General features: G+C 34.4%; 1 non-coding gene across 1 annotated transcript; it reads left to right on the top strand.

The window, feature by feature from the left end:
• The first annotated feature begins 17,522 nt into the window (after window positions 1-17,522).
• On the top strand, window positions 17,523-17,629 carry LOC139894950 (small nucleolar RNA R71). Its single transcript, XR_011775423.1, has one exon. It is a non-coding gene; the product is annotated as a small nucleolar RNA R71 (small nucleolar RNA).
• Window positions 17,630-18,345: the final 716 nt, after the last annotated feature.

Here is an 18,345-nt window from a genome sequence, read left to right as displayed (position 1 = left end):
TTTGGTTGACATTTTAAAGCATGTTTATTCTCAGGTATTAAAGAATTCTTCCGCTGTGCATTAGCTCATTTTAAGGATATTACTTGGAGTCATCCAAGACATACTTTGAAAGACGTTGCATTCGAGTCGTTGAGTTCATCAAGATTAATATTAAGTCAATTATAGTTGGATGTAATATGAAATAGTATGCCTGTCGTCAATTTTTGATGTAAAGAAAGTTTGTCTTTTAAAAACGAATGCAATGTTTGTAAAACGTATCATATAGAGGTCGAATACCTCGCGATGTAATCAACTATTGTGAAACGTTTATAATGTATATGAACGGGTCCTTTCATCATTGGAGTGTATATACCAATAGTACATACATCTAAAAGCTGTGTATTGTACGAGTACGAATACGGGTGCATACGAGTAGAATTGTTGATGAAAATGAACGAGGATGTAATTGTAAGCATTTTTGTTAAGTAGAAGTATTTTGATAAGTGTATTGAAGTCTTTCAAAAGTGTATAAATACATATTAAAATACTACATGTATATACATTTTAACTAAGTCGTTAAGTCATCGTTAGTCGTTACATGTAAGTGTTGTTTTGAAACCTTTAGGTTAACGATCTTGTTAAATGTTGTTAACCCAATGTTTATAATATCAAATGAGATTTTAAATTATTATATTATCATGATATTATCATGTATGCATATCTCTTAATATGATATATATACATTAAATGTCTTTACAACGATAATCGTTACATATATGTCTCGTTTAAAAATCATTAAGTTAGTAGTCTTGTTTTTACATATGTAGTTCATTGTTAATATACTTAATGATATGTTTACTTATCATAGTATCATGTTAACTATATATATATATATATATATATATATATATATATATATATATATATATATATATATATATATATATATATATATCCATATATATGTCATCATATAGTTTTTACAAGTTTTAACGTTCGTGAATCACCGGTCAACTTGGGTGGTCAATTGTCTATATGAAACATATTTCAATTAATCAAGTCTTAACAAGTTTGATTGCTTAACATGTTGGAAACATTTAATCATGTAAATATCAATCTCAATTAATATATATAAACATGGAAAAGTTCGGGTCACTACAGTACCTACCCGTTAAATAAATTTCGTCCCGAAATTTTAAGCTGTTAAAGGTGTTGACAAATCTTCTGGAAATAGATGCGGGTATTTCTTCTTCATCTGATCTTCATGCTCCCAGGTGAACTCGGGTCCTCTACGAGCATTCCATCAAACCTTAACAATTGGTATCTTGTTTTGCTTAAGTCTTTTAATCTCACGATCCATTATTTTGACGGGTTCTTCGATGAATTGGAGTTTTTCGTTGATTTGGATTCCATCTAACGGAATAGTGAGATCTTCTTTAGCAAAACATTTCTTCAAATTCGAGACATGGAAAGTGTTATGTACAGCCACGAGTTGTTGAGGTAACTCAAGTCGGTAAGCTACTGGTCCGACACGATCAATAATCTTGAATGGTCCAATATACCTTGGATTTAATTTCCATCGTTTACCAAATCGAACAACGCCTTTCCAAGGTACAACTTTAAGCATGAACATCTCTCCAATTTCAAATTCTATATCTTTTCTTTTAATGTCAGCGTAGCTCTTTTGTCGACTTTGGGCGGTTTTCAACCGTTGTTGAATTTGGATGATCTTCTCGGTAGTTTCTTGTATAATCTCCGAACCCGTAATCTGTCTATCCCCCACTTCACTCCAACAAATCGGAGACCTGCACTTTCTACCATAAAGTGCTTCAAACGGCACCATCTCAATGCTTGAATGGTAGCTGTTGTTGTAGGAAAATTCTGCTAACGGTAGATGTCGATCCCAACTGTTTCCGAAATCAATAACACATGCTCGTAGCATGTCTTCAAGCGTTTGTATTCCTTTTGCTCTGCCCATCAGTTTGTGGATGATAGGCAGTACTCATATCTAGACGAGTTCCTAATGCTTGTTGTAATGTCTGCCAGAATCTTGAAATAAATCTGCCATCCCTATCAGAGATAATAGAGATTGGTATTCCATGTCTGGAGACGACTTCCTTCAAATACAGTCGTGCTAACTTCTCCATCTTGTCATCTTCTCTTATTGGCAGGAAGTGTGCTGATTTGGTGAGACGATCAACTATTACCCAAATAGTATCAAAACCACTTGCAGTCCTTGGCAATTTAGTGATGAAATCCATGGTAATGTTTTCCCATTTCCATTCCGAGATTTCGGGTTGTTGAAGTAGACCTGATGGTTTCTGATGCTTAGCTTTGACCTTAGAACACATCAAACATTCTCCTACATATTTAGCAACATCGGCTTTCATACCCGGCCACCAAAAATGTTTCTTGAGATCCTTGTACATCTTCCCCGTTCCAGGATGTATTGAGTATCTGGTTTTATGAGCTTCTCTAAGTACCATTTCTCTCATATCTCCAAATTTTGGTACCCAAATCCTTTCAGCCCTATACCGGGTTCCGTCTTCCCGAATATTAAGATGCTTCTCCGATCCTTTGGGTATTTCATCCTTTAAATTTCCCTCTTTTAAAACTCCTTGTTGCGCCTCCTTTATTTGAGTAGTAAGGTTATTATGAATCATTATATTCATAGATTTTACTCGAATGGGTTCTCTGTCCTTCCTGCTCAAGGCATCGGCTACCACATTTGCCTTCCCCGGGTGGTAACGAATCTCAAAGTCGTAATCATTCAACAATTCAATCCACCTACGCTGCCTCATATTCAGTTGTTTCTGATTAAATATGTGTTGAAGACTTTTGTGGTCAGTATATATAATACCTTTGACCCCATATAAGTAGTGCCTCCAAGTCTTTAATGCAAAAACAACCGCGCCTAATTCCAAATCATGCGTCGTATAATTTTGTTCGTGAATCTTCAATTGTCTAGACGCATAAGCAATCACCTTCGTTCGTTGCATTAATACACAACCGAGACCTTGCTTTGATGCGTCACAATAAATCACAAAATCATCATTCCCTTCAGGCAATGACAATATAGGTGCCGTAGTTAGCTTTTTCTTCAATAACTGAAACGCTTTCTCTTGTTCATCATTCCATTCAAATTTCTTCCCTTTATGCGTTAATGCAGTCAAGGGTTTTGCTATTCTGGAAAAGTCTTGGATGAACCTTCTGTAGTAACCAGCTAGTCCTAAAAACTGGCGTATGTGTTTCGGAGTTTTCGGGGTTTCCCACTTTTCAACAGTTTCTATCTTTGCTGGATCCACCTTAATACCTTCTTTGTTCACTATGTGACCGAGGAATTGAACTTCTTCCAACCAAAATGCACACTTTGAAAACTTAGCGTACAATTCTTCCTTCCTCAATACTTCTAACACCTTTCTCAAATGTTCACCGTGTTCTTGGTCATTCTTTGAGTAAATAAGTATGTCATCAATGAAAACAATGACAAACTTGTCAAGGTATGGTCCACACACTCGGTTCATAAGGTCCATGAACACAGCTGGTGCATTAGTTAAACCAAACGGCATGACCATAAACTCGTAATGACCGTAACGTGTTCTGAAAGCAGTCTTTGGAATATCATCTTCTTTCACTCGCATTTGATGATACCCGGAACGTAAGTCAATCTTTGAATAAACAGACGAGCCTTGTAGTTGATCAAATAAGTCGTCGATTCTCGGTAGTGGGTAGCGGTTCTTGATGGTAAGTTTGTTCAACTCTCGGTAGTCGATACACAACCTGAATGTACCATCTTTCTTCTTGACAAACAAAACAGGAGCTCCCCACGGTGATGTGCTTGGTCGAATGAAACCATGCTCTAAAAGTTCTTGTAATTGGCTTTGCAATTCTTTCATCTCGCTGGGTGTGAGTCTGTAAGGAGCACGAGCTATTGGTGCAGCTCCTGGTACAAGATCTATTTAAAATTCAACGGATCGATGTGGGGGTAATCCCGGTAATTCTTTCGGAAATACATCGGGAAATTCTTTTGCAATGGGAACATCATTGATGCTCTTTTCTTCAGTTTGTACTTTCTCGACGTGTGCTAGAACAGCATAGCAACCTTTTCTTATTAGTTTTTATGCCTTCAAATTACTAATAAGATGTAGCTTCGTGTTGCCCTTTTCTCCGTACACCATTAAGGGTTTTCCTTTTTCTCGTATAATGCGAATTGCATTTTTGTAACAAACGATCTCTGCTTTCACTTCTTTCAACCAGTCCATACCGATTATCACATCAAAACTCCCTAACTCTACTGGTATCAAATCAATCTTAAATGTTTCGCTAATCAGTTTAATTTCTCGATTCCGACATATATTATCTGCTGAAATTAATGTACCATTTGCTAATTCAAGTAAAAATTTACTATCCAAAGGCGTCAATGGACAACTTAATTTAGCACAAAAATCTCTACTCATAAAGCTTCTATCCGCACCCGAATCAAATAAAACGTAAGCAGATTTATTGTCAATAAGAAACGTACCCGTAACAAGCTCCGGGTCTTCCTGTGCCTCTTCCGCATTAATATTGAAAACTCTTCCGCGGCCTTGTCCATTCGTGTTCTCCTGGTTCGGGAAATTTCTAATAATGTGGCATGGTTTTCCACATTTATAACAAACTACATTGGCATAACTTGCTCCGACACTACTTGTTCCGCCATTACTCGTTCCGACACCATTTGTTCCTTTCGTTCTATTAACCCCTGGTCCGTAGACCTCACACTTCGCCGCGCTATGACCATTTCTTGTACACTTGTTGCAAAATTTGGTGCAGAACCCCGAGTGATACTTTTCACACCTTTGGCATAGCTGCTTCTGATTATTGTTGTTGTTGCGGTTATTATTGTTGTTGGGATGATTGTTGTAGTTGCTGTTGTTATTGTTGTTGTTGTTGTTGGGCCGTTTGTTGTAGTTGCGATTGATGTTGCGATTGTTGGGATAATTATTGCGATTATTGTTGTAATTGCTGTTATTGTTGTATTGGTGATTCTTATCACCGTTTTCCTCCCACTTTCTTTTGACTTGCTTCACATTGGCCTCTTCAGCAGTCTGTTCTTTAATTCTTTCTTCAATCTGGTTCACTAGTTTGTGAGCCATTCTACATGCCTGTTGTATGGAGGCGGGCTCGTGTGAACTTATATCTTCTTGGATTCTTTCCGGTAATCCTTTCACAAATGCGTCGATCTTCTCTTCCTCATCTTCGAATGCTCCCGGACACAATAGGCACAATTCTGTGAATCGTCTTTCGTACGTGGTAATATCAAATCCTTGGGTTCGTAACCCTTTAAGTTCTGTCTTGAGCTTATTGACCTCGGTTCTGGGACGGTACTTCTCGTTCATCAAGAGCTTGAATGCTGACCACGGTAGTGCGTACGCATCGTCTTGTCCCACTTGCTCTAGATAGGTATTCCACCATGTTAACGCAGAACCTGTGAAGGTATGCGTAGCGTACTTCACTTTGTCCTCTTCAGTACACTTACTTATGGCAAACACCGATTCGACCTTCTCGGTCCACCGTTTCAATCCGATCGGTCCTTCGGTTCCATCAAATTCCAAAGGTTTGCAGGCAGTGAATTCTTTGTAGGTGCATCCTACACGATTTCCTGTACTGCTAGATCCAAGGTTATTGTTGGTATGTAGCGCAGCCTGTACTGCGGCTATGTTTGAAGCTAGAAAAGTACGGAATTCCTCTTCATTCATATTCACGGTGTGTCGAGTAGTCGGTGCCATTTCCTTCAAAATAATCAAATGGAACAAGTTAATCATACAGAATATTAAGAGTAGTTAATAGTATTTCACAGCATAATATGAACTCATTTATAAAAGCTTTTTCTTCATATTAGTGTTTTATAAGTTTAAATTCGGGTAGTACCTACCCGTTAAGTTCATACTTAGTAGCTAATATACAATTCAGCTACTACAATTCTATATGAAAAACTGATTATAATAATATTTCGCGTTCAAACTTTTACACAATATTTTACAAACTTACAATACCGCTTATTTTACATATAGCATGAAATATAGCACACAATAAATTTGATACAAGATGGTTGTGAAGATAATTCTAGCTAGTACACAAGTCATTCAGCAAAGGCAATAAAGACACGTAATTCATACGTCCAGAAACAAGTCATGCATTCTGGTTTTACTAGAATTACTTCCCATCCTTGGTCTTGTGGAACATAACCGTTATGGCCGTTGATAAGACAACGTGTTGTAACATCGTCAAAGGGACGAGGGTTACGTAATGTCCAACAGTCCCGTAACAATCTAAAAACCTCATTTCTTACCCCAATTACCGACTCCGTCACTTGTGGGAACGTTTTGTTTAATAGTTGTAGCCCGATGTTCTTGTTCTCACTTTGGTGAGAAGCGAACATTACTAATCCGTAAGCATAACATGCTTCTTTATGTTGCATGTTAGCCGCTTTTTCTAAATCACGAAGTCCAATATTCGGATATATTGAGTCAAAATAATTTCTTAACCCATTGCGTAAAATAGCATTTGGGTTCCCCGCAATATATGCGTCAAAATAAACACATTGTAACTTATGGATTTCCCAATGTGATATCCCCCATCTTTCGAACGAAAGCCTTTTATAAACCAAGGCATTCTTAGAACGTTCTTTGAATGTCTTACAAACTGATCTCGCCTTAAATAGTTGTGCCAAAGAATTCTGACCTACTCTAGACAAGATTTCATCAATCATGTCTCCGGGTAGGTCTCTTAAAATATTGGGTTGTCTATCCATTTTGTGTTTTTATACTGTAAAATAGACAAGAGTTAGATTCATAAAAAAAAATACTTATTAATACAAGCAATTTTTACATATATCATAAAGCATAAGCACACTATATTACATATATTACACCACACGAATACAACTATCTTATTCCGACTCACTTGTTTCTTCTTCTTCGGTTTTGGTTCGTTTTGCCAAGTTTCTAGGGATATATGATGTTCCCCTAATACGAGCCGTCGTTTTCCACATTGGTTTAGAAAAACCTGGTGGTTTAGAGGTTCCCGGGTCATTGTTACAACTTAAGGACTTCGGGGGTTGACGATACATATAAAGTTCATCGGGGTTAGAATTAGATTTCTCTATTTTTATGCCCTTTCCCTTATTATTTTCTTTTGCCTTTTTAAATTCAGTTGGGGTAATTTCTATAACATCATCGGAATTCTCGTCGGAATCCGATTCATCGGAGAATTGGTAATCCTCCCAATATTTTGCTTCCTTGGCGGAAACACCATTGACCATAATTAACCTTGGTCGGTTGGTTGAGGATTTTCTTTTACTTAACCGTTTTATTATTTCCCCCAACGGTTCTATTTCTTCATCCGGTTCCGATTCTTCTTCCGGTTCCGATTCTTCTTCCGATTCCGACTCTTCTTCCGGTTCCTCTTCGGGAACTTGTGAATCAGTCCACGAATCATTCCAATTTACATTTGACTCTTCATTATTATTAGGTGAGTCAATGGGACTTGTTCTAGAGGTAGACATCTATCACATAATATCAAACGCGTTAAGAGATTAATATATCACATAATATTCACATGTTAAAAATATATAGTTTCCAACAAAATTTGTTAAGCAATCATTTTTCAAGTAAACACGGTCGAAGTCCAGACTCACTAATGCATCCTAACAAACTCGATAAGACACACTAATGCAAAATTCTGGATCTCTAAGACCTACGCTCGGATACCAACTGAAATGTCCCGTTCTTATTGATTAAAAACGTTCCATATTAATTGATTTCGTTGCGAGGTTTTGACCTCTATATGAGACGTTTTTCAAAGACTGCATTCATTTTAAAACAAAACCTTTATTTCATCAATAAAGGTTTAAAAAGCTTTACTTAGATTATCAAATAATGATAATCTAAAATATCCTGTTTACACACGACCATTACATAATGGTTTACAATACAAATATGTTACAACAAAATAAGTTTCTTGAATGCAGTTTTTACACAACATCATACAAGCATGGACTCCAAATCTCGTCCTTATTTAAGTATGCGACAGCGGAAGCTCTTAATAATCACCTGAGAATAAACATGCTTAAAACGTCAACAAAAATGTTGGTGAGTTATAGGTTTAACCTATATATATCAAATCATAGTAATATACCACAAGATTTCATATTTGAATACACATCCCATACATAGAGATAAAAATCATTCATTTGGTGAACACCTGGTAACCGACATTAACAAGATGCATATATAAGAATATCCCCATCATTCCGGGACACCCTTCGGATATGATATAAATTTCGAAGTACTAAAGCATCCGGTACTTTGGATGGGGTTTGTTAGGCCCAATAGATCTATCTTTAGGATTCACGTCAATTAGGGTGTCTGTTCCCTAATTCTTAGATTACCAGACTTAATAAAAAGGGGCATATTCGATTTCGATAATTCAACCATAGAATGTAGTTTCACGTACTTGTGTCTATTTTGTAAATCATTTATAAAACCTGCATGTATTCTCATCCCAAAAATATTAGATTTTAAAAGTGGGACTATAACTCACTTTCACAGATTTTTACTTCGTCGGGAAGTAAGACTTGGCCACTGGTTGATTCACGAACCTATAACAATATATACATATATATCAAAGTATGTTCAAAATATATTTACAACACTTTTAATATATTTTGATGTTTTAAGTTTATTAAGTCAGCTGTCCTCGTTAGTAACCTACAACTAGTTGTCCACAGTTAGATGTACAGAAATAAATCGATAAATATTATCTTGAATCAATCCACGACCCAGTGTATACGTATCTCAGTATTGATCACAACTCAAACTATATATATTTTGGAATCAACCTCAACCCTGTATAGCTAACTCCAACATTCACATATAGAGTGTCTATGGTTGTTCCGAAATATATATAGATGTGTCGACATGATAGGTTGAAACATTGTATACGTGTTTATGGTATCTCAAGATTACATAATATATAATACAAGTTGATTAAGTTATGGTTGGAATAGATTTGTTACCATTTTCACGTAGCTAAAATGAGAAAAATTATCCAATCTTGTTTTACCCATAACTTCTTCATTTTAAATCCGTTTTGAGTGAATCAAATTGCTATGGTTTCATATTGAACTTTATTTTATGAATATAAATATAAAAAGTATAGGTTTATAGTCGGAAAAATAAGTTACAAGTCGTTTTTGTAAAGGTAGTCATTTCAGTCGAAAGAACGACGTCTAGATGACCATTTTAGAAAACATACTTCCACTTTGAGTTTAACCATAATTTTTGGATATAGTTTCATGTTCATAATAAATATCATTTTCTCAGAATAACAACTTTTAAATCAAAGTTTATCATAGTTTTTAATTAACTAACCCAAAACAGCCCGCGGTGTTACTACGACGGCGTAAATCCGGTTTTACGGTGTTTTTCGTGTTTCCAGGTTTTAAATCATTAAGTTAGCATATCATATAGATATAGAACATGTGTTTAGTTGATTTTAAAACTCAAGTTAGAAGGATTAACTTTTGTTTGCGAACAAGTTTAGAATTAACTAAACTATGTTCTAGTGATTACAAGTTTAAACCTTCGAATAAGATAGCTTTATATGTATGAATCGAATGATGTTATGAACATCATTACTACCTTAAGTTCCTTGGATAAACCTACTGGAAAAGAGAAAAATGGATCTAGCTTCAACGGATCCTTGGATGGCTCGAAGTTCTTGAAGCAGAATAATGACACGAAAACAAGTTCAAGTAAGATCATCACTTGAAATAAGATTGTTATAGTTATAGAAATTGAACCAAAGTTTGAATATTATTATTACCTTATATTAGAATGATAACCTACTGTAAGAAACAAAGATTTCTTGAGGTTGGATGATCACCTTACAAGATTGGAAGTGAGCTAGCAAACTTGAAAGTATTCTTGATTTTATGTAACTAGAACTTGTAGAATTTATGAAGAACACTTAGAACTTGAAGATAGAACTTGAGAGAGATCAATTAGATGAAGAAAATTGAAGAATGAAAGTGTTTGTAGGTGTTTTTGGTCATTGGTGTATGGATTAGATATAAAGGATATGTAATTTTATTTTCATGTAAATAAGTCATGAATGATTACTCATATTTTTGTAATTTTATGAGATATTTCATGCTAGTTGCCAAATGATGGTTCCCACATGTGTTAGGTGACTCACATGGGCTTCTAAGAGCTGATCATTGGAGTGTATATACCAATAGTACATACATCTAAAAGCTGTGTATTGTACGAGTACGAATACGGGTGCATACGAGTAGAATTGTTGATGAAAATGAACGAGGATGTAATTGTAAGCATTTTTGTTAAGTAGAAGTATTTTGATAAGTGTATTGAAGTCTTTCAAAAGTATATAAATACATATTAAAACACTACATGTATATACATTTTAACTAAGTCGTTAAGTCATCGTTAGTCGTTACATGTAAGTGTTGTTTTGAAACCTTTAGGTTAACGATCTTGTTAAATGTTGTTAACCCAATGTTTATAATATCAAATGAGATGTTAAATTATTATATTATCATGATATTATCATGTATGAATACCTCTTAATATGATATATATACATTAAATGTCTTTACAACGATAATCGTTACATATATGTCTCTTTTAAAAATCATTAAGTTAGTAGTCTTGTTTTTACATATGTAGTTCATTGTTAATATACTTAATGATATGTTTACTTATCATAGTATCATGTTAACTATATATATATATATATATATATATATATATATATATATATATATATATATATATATATATATATATCCATATATATGTCATCATATAGTTTTTACAAGTTTTAACGTTCGTGAATCACCGGTCAACTTGGGTGGTCAATTGTCTATATGAAACATATTTCAATTAATCAAGTCTTAACAAGTTTGATTGCTTAACATGTTGGAAACATTTAATCATGTAAATATCAATCTCAATTAATATATATAAACATGGAAAAGTTCGGGTCACTACAAAACCCATTTAGTGAGAGAAAGCTCAAATCAAGGAGGAGGAAGTTGATTTTGGACCAAAGCGCGTGTGTTAAAGTTGTTCATCTAATCACTAGCTACGTTTTGAGTGTGGTGGTATGCTCTAATCTTGATTTCCTTATTTTAATTTGTTTAAGGGTTAGGGTTTGGGTTAGTGATGAACATAAAACCTAATATTGATGATTTTGAAGGTTCTTGGGTAAGATTGTGTCATGAAGACTCAATAATAACTAACCTAGGGTTTCAAAGTGTTAATTGGTGTTTATGAGTCTTAATTGGTTAGTGATGTGTGCAGAGGTGTACGAAATACTATTATTTTTAATACGAAATATGGTACAATTTACACAAGTTATTTATTTATTAATATAGATGGGATATACCTAAACCTTGCTACAATACTATAGGCAGTGTACCTAATCGTAGAGTAGTGTAGTTTTTAGCAAGTCCGGTTCGTTCCACAGGGAGCTAGTGATTACGTACTATATTTTTAACAACTATATATATATATATATATATATATATATATATATATATATATATATATATATATATATATATATATATATATATATATATATATATATATATATATATATATATATATATATATATAAGTAGTAATATTATAAAAGGGAGGGGGGGGGGGGTTTACCGGTTAATGACCGGTTTGTCGATTTTAAATAAAGCGTAAAGATAAATGACTATAATATAAATGACAAAATTTAAATTGCGATAAAGTAAATTGCAGTAATTAAAATGACAGTAAATAAAGGTACGATGAAATATGAAATAAAAGTATTATGCTTATCTAAACTTCCGTAATCATGATGTTTGACGTTTTGATTTTAATTTATTACCCTGGGTTAATTGTCCTTTGTCCTGAATTATTTGATACCTATTTGGTTTTTGTCCATAATAGTCCATCGGTCATAATTATAAAATGCTCGTCAAATTAACCTTATTCCCGAAGTCAAATATTCCAATTAATTAGGGATTTAAACTGTAACAAGGTTTTAATACTTTGTTAATAATTACACCAGGTTATCGACTGCGTGTAATCCAAGGTTTTAATACTTTGTTAACAATTACACCAATTACCCTTGTATGTAATCCACCCCTGTTTTAATTAGTCCATGATATATTAATTTATCCACTTGGCCAAAATGAATAATCAATTACCCAATCCAATTGATTAATTAAATGATTGTAAACGATGTCGTATAAACGTCACTAAATAGGACATTCGTAATCAATTTAATAATTATTAGATTAACTAATTTGAAGATAGGTTCGACAGGTTCCAATGAGTTGTCATTCAATTAGACAATACCCCCTACCTATTAATAGTCAATAGTCCAATGTTCACAAGTGTCGGTCTTTTGTCCAAACCCGAATTATGGTACAAAATCCAATAACCCCATCTTAATATTTAGCCAACATCACAATTACTTCGGCTCAAATAAAAATAATAATAACTTAGTTACGAGACATTAATTTAAAAAGGAAGAACATAGCTTACGGTGATTATTTATCGCGTAGCGGTACACGGACAGAACTTCGACTTTAAAACCCGTAAAACATTTCTTACAATAACCCAACTAAACCATAATTTATTATTAATCTTAATTATAATTAAAATTAAAATTATAAATATATATTACATAGAGAGAAAGAAAGATTGAAAAAGGTGTGATTTTGCTCGTACGAATTCGTGGCTATTTATAGCACTTGGCCAACTTTTTTGCTTCATGCGATCTCATGATAGTTCTTCTTCCTGGCCATACGATCGCATGGCCAGCTGTATCAGGTCACTTGCTTGCTAAAAACGTGGGCGGCTTTGATTTAATTAATATATATATATAATATATATAATTTTATATAATTATATATATATTATATTATATTCTTGTGCATAGTAGACTTTTAATTTAAGTTCCGTTGTCTCGCGTGTTGATACTCGGTTTATGTCTCGGTTCCGGATTTTCGAACGTCCTTTCGTACGCTTTAATATCTTGTACTTTATGTTTCGCAATTTGTACTCTTGTAAATTTTAGACGTTTCTCATTAATAAATGGAACCACTTGGATTGTAACTTGTACATTTGAGCTTTTTGGTCATTAGCGTCTTTAAATCGTCATTTTCTTCTTTTGTCTTCGTACTTATTTATTTAAACGAATATTACTTGAAAATAGAACAAATGCAACTAAAAGCTTTACATATTGGAAGGATATTACGCCTAAATATATGTTCATTTGGAGCACTATCAAATATCCTCACACTTGAGCGTTGCTTATCCTCAAGCAATACAGAACTTGAAATTAAATCACACTTTACTCGAATCATTTTTTTATTCTCACACTTTATACATAAGTGATTTTGATACGGCGGTATAAACAATGATAGTAACAATGTGGTTTACAGTCTCACATGACTATAAAAATTTAGATCCTTTAAGGAAATTGGATCTTTATGAAAACATTTGATCTTTTGAAAATTCATTCTAGCTTTTACCCTAGATAAGTTTTCCGGAATAACCCTTCACCGGTGTTGCAAAATATTTTTGTGGGTTTTGTGGGTTTCAGATTTGAAAATTTTAGTTCAAAACTTGCGGTTTTGTGTCACCCACTTGCTAACCTTGTATTAGGAAAGCACACGTCCAGTATACTTGGACCGTATATTACCTTTACCGTCCGGTTGTAAAGGAAAGCAATGAACAAGCAACTATTATGGCAATGTCTAATGACATGCAGATGTTCATGGTGTACAACGTGTCGGATGCAATTATTATCCTTTGTAGGAGAAATAGTAAAGATCACCCTATAATTTTTCGGTCTGGCACAAGGTCCTGTCTTCGACCATGCTATGCAACCACCGTTCTTACGGTTGACACCCGATTTGGTTCAGGTGACTTAATGAATTTCGGTGAATTCTTAGGATTTTACGTTCAATGGTAATGAACGCATTGAAAATAGGTTTTCAGAAAATAAATCGGTTTTATTTTTGATCAAAATATTTTCTCGTTCAAGCTCGAGTTTAGATATCATTGAATTCCATGAGTTTGTAATTCTCAATCTTTAAGGTCAATCTCAAGGATTGAGTAATATCAGACTTAAATGCTGATTTTTAATCTTTAAGGAGATTATCCTTTTCTGGGGGTCTGATTCATTAGTCTTATCAAGCTAATTTGCATGGCGCCCTCCCCATTTTACGAGACAGATCCTCTCATGGTTAGGATAAGTCTGACCACTTGGTGACCCTGTTTGATGCTGAGGTCCGTGGATTTCCTGTTGATTTTAGAGATGACTTTTCTAGATTTTTCCTCAACCTACAGCTGGTCTGGACGACAACTTTCTGACCTAAATCAAGAGGCGCGTATCTTTTTCGGAAGACTTTACTTCCTTCATTTCTTTTTCCTGAAGACTTTACTTCCTTTTAAATCAAGTGGCACATTTCTTTCAAATATATTATAAGAAATGGGTAAAACTGATTAAAATCGTCCAAAACAAAAGTACTTTCAATAATCTTGTACAAAAATAAGTGATATATGTTTTAAATAACTTGGTGATTCTTCCCACACTTAGCTTTTATTTATTCTTTTCTTTGCCTTTTTATTCTCCTTTATTCCATTTTAAATGAATTCAAGCGTTTTAGGTTGTTTTTCAATTTATGTTCTTTCCGAGGTAACAATAATTTCGGTATTATTACCTAGGTATATCGTTCATAAACATGATTTTGAGTTCATTTAATTGAAAATTTTTCAAATTTTCACAAAATTTGGCAATTAAACCAAGTGTAAATCCGAGAGAATTTATAACCCTTCCCCACACTTGAGATCATGCAATGCCCTCATTTGCATGAAATCAGACTATAATTATAAATTCACGAGGGTGATTAGCGTAGAAAAATGATTAAAAATACCGAGTTTGCAAACATATTGTTTTTTCCAATGAAAAATGGAGCACATCATTTGCTCATTCCTGTAGTTGTTATATCACATTTGATAGTTTGCGTCTTGTCGTCAAAATTAGTAAATTTTGCTGAACTTAATGTCAGTCTTTGAAAGCGCGCTGTTTTACCCTGTTTTGTATATAACATAAACTACAAACATATATACATATTTTTGAAGTTGGGTATATTACCCCACATTCATATAATATTTTTGGCATACTTTAGATCAATAATATTAAAATAATGATAACAAAATTTTTTGCCCCGTCTTTGGGTAAAGCAATTTCGATTCTATGATCTAGTCTTTAACTCACGACGAATTTTAGAAATTATTTTTTTAAACTTAATGAAATAAAGTAAATTTTATTTTTAAATTCACACAAAACATAAATTTAGAAAGCATATTAATTTCATACAAAACCTACAAAAAAAAAAAAAAAAAAAAAATTCAGAATTGAGGGAGAAAACTAGTTCTTTAGTGTCTGCTAATGGAAAAGAACAATCAGATTCCATTCTCGAAACTACACGAGGACAGAACAACTAACTCTAGACAGCATTTTTTCTTAGAACATTTGAATCTCCCCACACTTAGGTAGCTGTGGTTTCGAAATTATGATTAACTTCATTGTCAATTTCTTTTGGACCATAATCAACTTGCATATCTGTGACTTTTGCTTTAAGCCATTGGTCGAATTCTTGTGTAATATCCACAAATTCAACTTGTTTCGACTTTTCTTTAGGCGATAGATTGGATACTAACCGGTTACATAACTTAAAGTTCCCCTTGGTTCTAGCATCGCGAATCTGTTTGATAAGTTTCTTCATTGAACTGTTAATAACGGAGTCATTTAATTTCGTATCAACAACGGGGTTCTTTGTTATCAGGTGATCCTTAGGCTTTACTTCATCTTCCCCACACTTAGGTGTTTTATTACTGTTAAGCACTACCGTTGGAGTTGGTAAAACAATATGGTTCTTATCGATCGTTTTTATTGGTTCAACGGTTTTTGTTGGTGGAGATTTAGACTTTCGAATCACAAAGGTGACCGATTTGTCACTATCACTAAGTGTCATTCTACCCTTTCTTACATCAAATAACTCCCCGGTGGACGCTAAGAATGGTCGACCTAAAATTAGAGGAACACTTGAGTCTTCTTCTATGTCAATAACAATAAATTCGACTAAAAAGGTTAAATTACCAACTTGAACGGGTAGGTTGTCAGGAATTCCAACTGGGTGCCTAATGGTTTGATCAAAGAGTCGAACACTCATTTTCATTGGACTTAACTCACATACACCTAATGTCTTATATAATGAAAGAGGCATAACACTCACACTCGCACCTAAATCTGCTAGTGCATCATACATGACACAATCACTAAGTAGACAAGGAACAATAAATTCACCCGGATCACCCAACCTTGGTGGAAGTTTTGGTGGAACTGTCTTTACTGGGTTTATTTTTACGGTTTTTGTTTCTTGTACCTTCTTATTCTTGTTCTTCTTTCCAAAGGTATCACAAACTTTATTACCTATCACTTGCTCATACTCAACTCCTTTTCTTGGAAACGGGATGGGTGGTCTGTATGGCGCCACCACTGGCTTTACATACTCGGGTGGTGGTGGTGGCGTAACTTCTTCATTGTTACTCACATCTAAAACCTTCCCATCTTCTGATGCTGGTTTTTCAGAATTTGTTGACACCATATTAAGATTCTCATTCCGAGGATTTACTTCAGTATCACTCGGTAGCTTTCCTTGTTCCCTCTCACTCATCATGCTAGCAAGAGTACCTACGTGTTTTTCGAGATTCAAAATGGAAGCTTGTTGAGTTCTTAATGACTGATCAAACCTTTCATTTGTTTGGGTTTGAGATGTAATAAATTGTGTTTGAGATTCCATTAGCTTTTCCATCATTTCTTCCAGATTTGGCTTTTTTTCTTCAGTTTGTTGTGGTGGTTTATACAAGCCAGGACTTTGTTGATTGAAAGTGTTGTTTTAAGTTGGTTGATTATTCGAACCTTGTTGGTTATACGAGTTATTGTTTGGTCCATTTGGGTTGTAAAGAATGTTTTGATTTCGATTGAAGTTTGGCCTCGACGGTTGATAATTCTTTTGATAATTATTTCCCGGCCTTTGGTTCATGTAGGAAACATTCTCACGTTGTTCCATCGTTTGCTCAATGTGACAATCTTTCGTTAAGTGTGGTCCACCGCATTGCTCACAACTGATTCGTATTGCGTGAATATCTTTAGTCATATTTTCCATTCGTCTCTCGAAAGCATCTATTTTTGCAGAAACGGAATCAAAGTCATGGCTAGAATCGGCTCTAGCTGCTTTAGATGAACGAAAAATATCTTTTTCCTGATGCTACTCATGCGAGTGGGATGCTGTGTTATCAATAATTTTGTGAGCTTCAGTTGCGGTTTTCTTCATAATGGAACCATCAGCTGCTGTGTCAATGTCTTTTCTTGTAGCAACATCGCATCCTTGGTAGAATATTTTCACTATTTGATAAGTGTCTAAACCATGTTGAGGACATCCTCTCAACAACTTTCTGAATCGTGTTCATGCCTCATATAGAGTTTCATTTGGCTTTTGCGTGAATGTAACAATTTCTCCTTGAAGTCTCACGGCTTTAGATGCCAGAAAGAATCTTTTAAGAAATTTCTCAACTAAAACATCCCATGTATCAATCGCTCCTTCAGGTAACGATTATAACCAATCTTTGGCTTCTCCCTTTAAAGTCCAGGGAAACAACATGAGATATATCTGTTCATCCTCAACTTCTCTGATTTTGAATAGAGTGAACATCCTATTAAAGGTTCGAAGATGTTCGTTTGGATCTTCTTTTGCTGTACCACCATATTGGCATTGATTAGTTACCATGTGTAGGATTTGTCCTTTGATTTCATAATCCGGCACATTAACATCTGGCTTAATAAAGGCGTGACCTTGGCCCGTGCGTCTGGCTCTCATTCGGTCTTCCATACTTAGGGGTTCAAGATTTTCCATGATTGAATTTGTTGAATCTAAATCACTAGAAGATTCTGATTTAACAGTTTGTGGTTCAGGAGGAATGATTAGTGGTTCAGGATCTTGGAATTTTCCTTGAATATCCTCCGGGTTCTCAATTGTGAAGTCGGGTTCAAAAAATGGATTATCGAAGATTTAAATTGGAGTACTTGTTCGACTTGACAATGATTCTAAAGAAAAATCAATGGCGACAATATTGGCTAGATGTCTTGATCGGGTTACAGGTGGTGAACGTATGAAAGGTGGTGAACGTTTTGCTCGGTGCATTCACAGAATATCCTATTAGTTATAAAAATAAAAATAATATAAGT

Source organism: Rutidosis leptorrhynchoides, chromosome 2 (genome assembly GCF_046630445.1).
Source record: "Rutidosis leptorrhynchoides isolate AG116_Rl617_1_P2 chromosome 2, CSIRO_AGI_Rlap_v1, whole genome shotgun sequence".
In the NCBI taxonomy this organism is placed as follows: domain Eukaryota; kingdom Viridiplantae; phylum Streptophyta; class Magnoliopsida; order Asterales; family Asteraceae; genus Rutidosis; species Rutidosis leptorrhynchoides.
This window is presented reverse-complemented; position numbering and strand designations above follow the sequence as displayed.